Source organism: Mesoplodon densirostris, chromosome 11, assembly GCF_025265405.1.
Source record: "Mesoplodon densirostris isolate mMesDen1 chromosome 11, mMesDen1 primary haplotype, whole genome shotgun sequence".
Classification (NCBI taxonomy): domain Eukaryota; kingdom Metazoa; phylum Chordata; class Mammalia; order Artiodactyla; family Ziphiidae; genus Mesoplodon; species Mesoplodon densirostris.
Window position 1 is genome coordinate 91,867,515 of NC_082671.1, and position 6,522 is coordinate 91,874,036.

Sequence of the window (6,522 nt, forward strand, 5' to 3'; positions counted from 1 at the left end):
ATAATTAAATATCTGGATTTATTATGCATGAATTAGATAGAATACTTCTTTTTTCTAAATGACAGAAAAAATTCTTCACAAATGTACTTCTGTGTGAAGGCACTGATTTTCATAATTAAATCCTAATAGTCTGTAGCTATAAAGTTATATTTTTTATAGAGTCATATGTCATATGTGTGGTTGTAAAAATGCAAAGTTAAGCTTCAATGTTCAATGCAGTTACCTTACATATCTTAAAAGAAGTTAAAAATACCAGCTTCCTATATATCATTATTTTGAGCAATAATTGTTGTTACTATTACTTATCTATTGTACCCTAAATTTTTTTGCTCAGAACAATGACATTAATAATATACTGCTGGAAAGCAACCTACAGATTCAATGCAATCCCTATCAAACTACCACTGGCATTTTTCACAGAACTAGAACAAAAAATTTCAAAATTTGTATGGAAACACAAAAGACCCCGAAGAGCCAAAGCAATCTTGAGAACTAAAAACGGAGCTGGAGGAATCAGGCTCCCTGACTTCAGACTATCCTACAAAGCTACAGTAATCAAGGAAGTATGGTACTGGCACAAAAACAGAAAGATAGATCAATGGAACAGGATAGAAAGCCCAGAGATAAACCCACGCATATATGGTCACCTTATATTTGATAAAGGAGGCAGGAATGTACAGTGGAAAAAGGACAGCCTCTTCAATAAGTGGTGCTGGGAAAACTGGACAGGTACATGTAAAAGTATGAGATTAGATCACTCCCTAACACCATACACAAAAATAAGCTCAAAATGGATTAAAGACCTAAATGTAAGGCCAGACACTATCAAACTCTTAGAGGAAAACATAGGCAGAACACTCTATGACATAAATCACAGCAAGATCCTCTTTGACCCACTTAGAGAAATGGAAATAAAAACAAAAGTAAACACATGGGACCTAATGAAACTTCAAAGCTTTTGCACAGCAAAGGAAACCATAAACATGACCAAAAGACAACCCTCAGAATGGGAGAAAATATTTGCAAATGAAGCAACTGACAAAGGATTAATCTCCAAAATTTACAAGCAGCTCATGCAGCTCAATAACAAAAAAACAAACAACCCAATCCAAAAATGGGAAGAAGACCTAAATAGACATTTCTCCACAGAAGATATACAGATTGCCAACAAACACATGAAAGAATGCTCAACATCATTAATCATTAGAGAAATGCAAATCAAAACTACAATGAGATATCATCTCACACCAGTCAGAATGGCCATCATCAAAAAATCTAGAAACAATAAATGCTGGAGAGGGTGTGGAGAAAAGGGAACATTCTTGCACTGCTGGTGGGAATGTGAATTGGTACAGCCACTATGGAGAACAGTATGGAGGTTCCTTAAAAAACTAAAAATAGAACTACCATATGACCCAGCAATCCCACTGTTGGGCATATACCCTGAGAAAACCATAATTCTAAAAGGGTAATGTACCAAAATGTTCATTGCAGCTCTATTTACAATAGCCAGGAGATGGAAACAACCTAAGTGTCCATCATCGGATGAATGGATAAAGAAGATGTGGCACATATATACAATTGAATATTATTCAGCCATAAAAAGAAATGAAATTGAGCTATTTGTAATGAGGTGGATGGACCTAGAGTCTGTCATACAGAGTGAAGTAAGTCAGAAAGAGAAAGACAAATACCGTATGCTAACACATATATATGGAATTTAAGAAAAAAAATGTTATAAAGAACCTAGGGGTAAGACAGGAATAAAGACACAGACCTACTAGAGAATGGACTTGAGGATATGGGGAGGGGGAAGGGTAAGCTGTGACAAAGTGAGAGAGTGGCATGGACATATATACACTACCAAACGTAAAATAGATAGCTAGTGGGAAGCAGCCTCATAGCACAGGGAGATAGCTCAGTGCTTTGTGACCACCTAGAGGGGTGGGACAGGGAGGGTGGGAGGGAGGGAGACACAAGAGGGAAGAGATATGGGACATAGGTATATGTATAACTGATTCACTTTGTTATAAAGCAGAAACTAATACACCATTGTAAAGCAATTATACTCCAATAAAGATGTAAAAAATAAATAAATAAATAAGATACTGCTGGAATTTTAAGAAATGAAAGCAGCCTGCTAACTCTTTCATCATTCTCTCTTTTCCTTTTAATTCAATGCTTATTCATTCAGCATTTATTAAAAACCTACTTTGAATCAAACCCTTCATGGGGTGAAGCAACAGAGACGAAAGGTAATAAACATAGGTTCTCTACTAGAGGAGCTCACATATTTATTGTTTTTGCTATACTCCTCCTTACTTTCATTTAATCTCATAATATAATATCTTCCCAAATAGATAGCAAGTATTTCCCTGAATGAGTACAAATGAATAGCAGAGTCTAATAGAAGTCATTACCCCAAAACAGCAATGCTCTACTATTCATTCATAAGTTCAGTTGTTCATTCAAATTTTCATATGCTCATTTGTTCATTCATTCATTCAGAAAATGTTATTAAAGCAGTTACTGTGTGTTAACTGCTGTAGTTGGCCTCTGGGCATAAGCCATATATCTTGGCCTTCAAAGTGATGCCAGTCTACTGACTTAGTGTACACGATAGTGCCATAATAAAGGGTTATGAATATGACACGGGGTGGGTGTTGGGGGTGAGATTGGAACCCTTCACAGAGGAATGGATAACATGAATTGATGTTGAAGGGAGAAGGTCGTAAAATATTTAAGTGGGGAGGGGCAGTCTTGTTCAAGTGAATTGTATACACAGAGGCATGGAGGCTGAGAAAACATAATGTTTTTGAGCTTGGAATGTAGAGTATGTCAAAGAGTCTACTGCAGTTTTGTTGGGCATAAAAATGTGCCCAGTGAAAACACGACATTCCCCAGCCACCCTTGCAAATAAGGGTGAAGAACAGCAGTGCAGCCCAGGCCTGGCCAAGTGAGTTAAAAGTGTTCCTTGTCAAACGAGGCTCCAGGCAAACTCCTTAAAAGCAGAGCAGGCTCAGCTGGGATGGGCCTTTTGCCCTTTTCCCTTCCTGTTCTCCCTGCCTGGAATGTAAACATGATGCCCAGAGGAAGGACAACGCCACATCACCACAAGGTAACAAGCAAGTGCTAAGGATGGTTGAGCAGAAAGATGCAAGGAGCCTGCAGCCCCGAGATAGGAGAGAACAGCTCTGTGGACCCTGCGCAGTCTATCACAGACTTCTCACCACCAGAGGGGTAATGCCTGAAGTAGTTTTAGTTAAGCCACTGGTTTTCAGATTTGTGTTACTTGGGCAAACCGACGGTGTGAACCTGAGCAGACTAGACGAGGCCAACCATAAGAAGCCCTGCACAGTTATAGACTTTGAACTGTGTCTGGTAGAGGTTCTTTTTTTTTAATTTAAGAAAAGATCAGTTTATTAAAAGACCATAACCTCTTAAAATCACAAGTGTAAAACCATCAGGGAACCAGGCGGCTCGTGGGGGCCATGTGGAGATGCCAACACATAGTACTTTTTCCTTTTTCTGCTTCTGAATGTCAACCAATAAGTTATTTACCTGAACTCTTTATGTTGTTTTTTTTGTAGAGGTTCTTAAACTCCAGTATGTTTGAGAACCACTGGAAGTATCTGTTAAACACGCACTTTTCTGAGCCATACCCTCACAAATTCTGATTATGATTCTAGCAGTCTGGGTGGCACACAGGAATTTCAACTTTAGTTTCTGATGCTGGTCCTAAGACCACATTTAAACAAACAAACCAAACCCCACAAATGACAAAAAAATAAAAATTTTCTCAAATGTGTGGAAGTGGAGCAATTGATGCATTTGATGCACTGGGTAGTCTTTCTGTTTCTCTTTCTCTCCCTTCCCATTTTCCTACCACTCATGGGGACACAAAACTGCTGCCCACAGTTTACAAATCCATATCTGTGACATCCATGTTCAGGAATTAGATTGATGAAGAAAGTATTTTATGTTCCATTTTGCAATCCTTAAATAGCACTTATCAAACTACTGTTCTAAGAACTTTAACAAGTACTAACTCATTTAATTTTTATAAAACTCTACATGGTAGGAACTACTATTACCCCAACTCATAGATGTGAAAACTTAGCGACAGAGATGGTAAACAGCTAGGTCACACAGCTATTAAGTGACTATGCTGCATCTCTAATCCTTGGCTATCACAGACTTATTATTTGCAGTTCCAACTATTTATCAGTGATCACAAAATTTCCATGATTTATTCAACTATAATGAGAACAAAGACATTACTACCCCTTTCTCACTCTCCGGCCATCTTGGTGGCTGCTCTTGGTTGGGGGCATCCCGCGCCTAAGGCAGGAAGATGGTGGCCACAACGAAGACAGAAAAGTCACTGGAGTCGATCAACTCTAGGCTCCAACTGGTTACGAAAAGTGGAAAGTACGTGCTGGGGTACAAGCAGACTCTAAAAATGATCAGACACAGCAAAGCGAAACTGGTCATCCTCGCCAACAACTGCCCAACCTTGAGGAAATCTGAAATAGAGTATTATGCCATGTTGGCCAAAACTGGTGTCCATCACTACAGTGGCAATAATATTGAATTGGGCACAGAGTGTTGAAAATACTACAGAGTATGCACACTGGCTATCACTGATCCAGGTGATTCTGATATTATTAGAGGCATGCAAGAACAGACTGATGAAAAGTAAATCACGCACAATTTTTCTTTAATAAAATTGGCCAGAGCTTGTTTTAAAAATTTTTTTTAAAAAGGCATTACTACCATATGGCTCTTCTGAGACATAAACATCTGGAGAAACAAAGATCTTGTAATGAAAGCATCTAGCATAAATTTATATCTCATGGGCTGTGATGTTGGTTTTGATAAGCAAGTTACCTTGCTAGCCTAGCTAATCCCCAAACATCTGTTTCTTAGTTTCTTAGTTTCTTAATTTCTGGGTTTTATGAATTTGATAATACTCAAAATTTACTTTGGAGCTGTAACCAAAGTAAATATTATGGGTCTACAGTAGCATTTCCCCAAATATTTTTTCTCTTAAACATTTGTTCCACAAGATGCTAGATTTTAAACAGCCTTCCTGTTTAAATAAATTTGAAAAATATTAGGCTATACAAAGTCTTTACTCTACAGGATTTATCAGAACCTTAATATGAAAAAGCCCATCGTAAATCTGCAAAAGAGAAATATATATAGCATTTCCCCAAACTTTGACCACAGAGGCCTTTTTCTCCTGGGTTTTTAGTGGTAGTGTTGTTCCACAGAACACAGTTCTGGAAATGATTTCTTACTGTGTATTCAAATTTAAGATTTTTATTTTGTTCAACTTGAAGTAACATATTTTGACAGAACTATTCATAAAAGATTTTTGCAAGTGTGGGTATGTGTAGTCATGTAGATCACAGAGTAGAGGAAGAATAAAAAGAGAGAATGAAAACCTGTTAAATATAACTTTCCTTACCGTCACAAGAAAAGTACTGTTTAATTTCTAAATATTCATATTAGTTTCTAAATTCCTTATAATCTGTTTTAGCATTTTGCTCTAAAATTTTTCTATTCCTGCCTTTGAAGTGTTCTGTTGTCATCCCTTTGAGCTCCTCAAGATCTAGTGTTTTGTGTATTTCCCTACTTCTTTTTCCTTCTCTAATCATAAAGCTATAACTATAAAACATAAACGAGAGGGCTTCCCTGGTGGCGCAGTAGTTGAGAGTCCACCTGCCGATGCAGGGGACACGGGTTCGTGCCCCGGTCCGGGAAGATCCCACATGCCGCGGAGCGGCTGGGCCCGGGAGCCATGGCCGCTGAGCCTGCGTGTCCGGAGCCTGCGCTCCGCAACAGGAGAGGGCACAACAGTGAGAGGCCCGCATACCGCAAAAAAAAACCCATAAGCGAGAGATTCATCACCTTCATCCAGCCAGGAGACATCTTTTTTCATCATCTGAAGTAAGTGGGAGAAGCAATCTTTATGTATGCAGGATAAAAATCAAACCATATTTTTCTTAATGAGCTAATAAATAAGCTGAGAAATGCTTCTTATTGAGAAACTGTATGGTAAATAGTAAATAAATATGGCTGAACTTCTATGCTAAGGAAAATGCTCTCATTAATGCTGGTGCTTTACCATTTCAGTTTCGTCAAACAGGAAACACGATTTTAATAATTTGATTCTGTAAACTCAAAACTCTGAAAGGATTGCTGGATTTAAGAAGAGGTGCAATAAAGCATTCATTATGAATATTTTTCAATTAAATATTTCAGCTGTTTGAAAAAAGAACTTATCATTTACAGGTAGTAAAGGACTGATTAAGTCAACCAATTTAGTCTGGCTCATCTGTGGACTTACTATCAAATCATTTACTTTTCACACAGTCTGATTAAAAATAGTTCTCAACTGAATTCAGATTTTCTCTTCTCTTTGGGGAATATGTTTTTTAGGGAATGAATATTTTGGAGTATTATTTCATGTTTCTTACTCTTCCCTGTGTATGGGTGTGTGTGAGTGTGTGTGTG

General features: G+C 37.9%; 1 pseudogene; it reads left to right on the forward strand.

The window, feature by feature from the left end:
* Positions 1 to 4,354: 4,354 nt before the first annotated feature.
* Positions 4,355 to 4,702, forward strand: LOC132499259 (large ribosomal subunit protein eL30-like; annotated as a pseudogene).
* The last annotated feature ends 1,820 nt before the right edge of the window (positions 4,703 to 6,522 follow it).